Below are 268 nucleotides of genomic sequence, written 5' to 3' on the forward strand. Positions count from 1 at the left end.
TGAGTACTAATAACGATAAATAGTCGATGTTTATCGATTTATAACTTACAAAAAGCTATGATGAAGTTTTGTTGAGAAATGGTTACGAATTGTCATAAACATTGTAATAACCATTTATGTCAGTAATTAACGTCATGCATTTTGGATCTGTCTTCATTATACCATAAACACGTGCAAAGGGGTTGCATAAAAATATCGTCTCCGAAGGTTTATCACTTTTCAAGGCTGGGCGGAACATACCTTCTTCATTAGTTAAGGAAAATAATTT

Source organism: Penaeus monodon, chromosome 30 (genome assembly GCF_015228065.2).
Source record: "Penaeus monodon isolate SGIC_2016 chromosome 30, NSTDA_Pmon_1, whole genome shotgun sequence".
NCBI lineage: Eukaryota > Metazoa > Arthropoda > Malacostraca > Decapoda > Penaeidae > Penaeus > Penaeus monodon.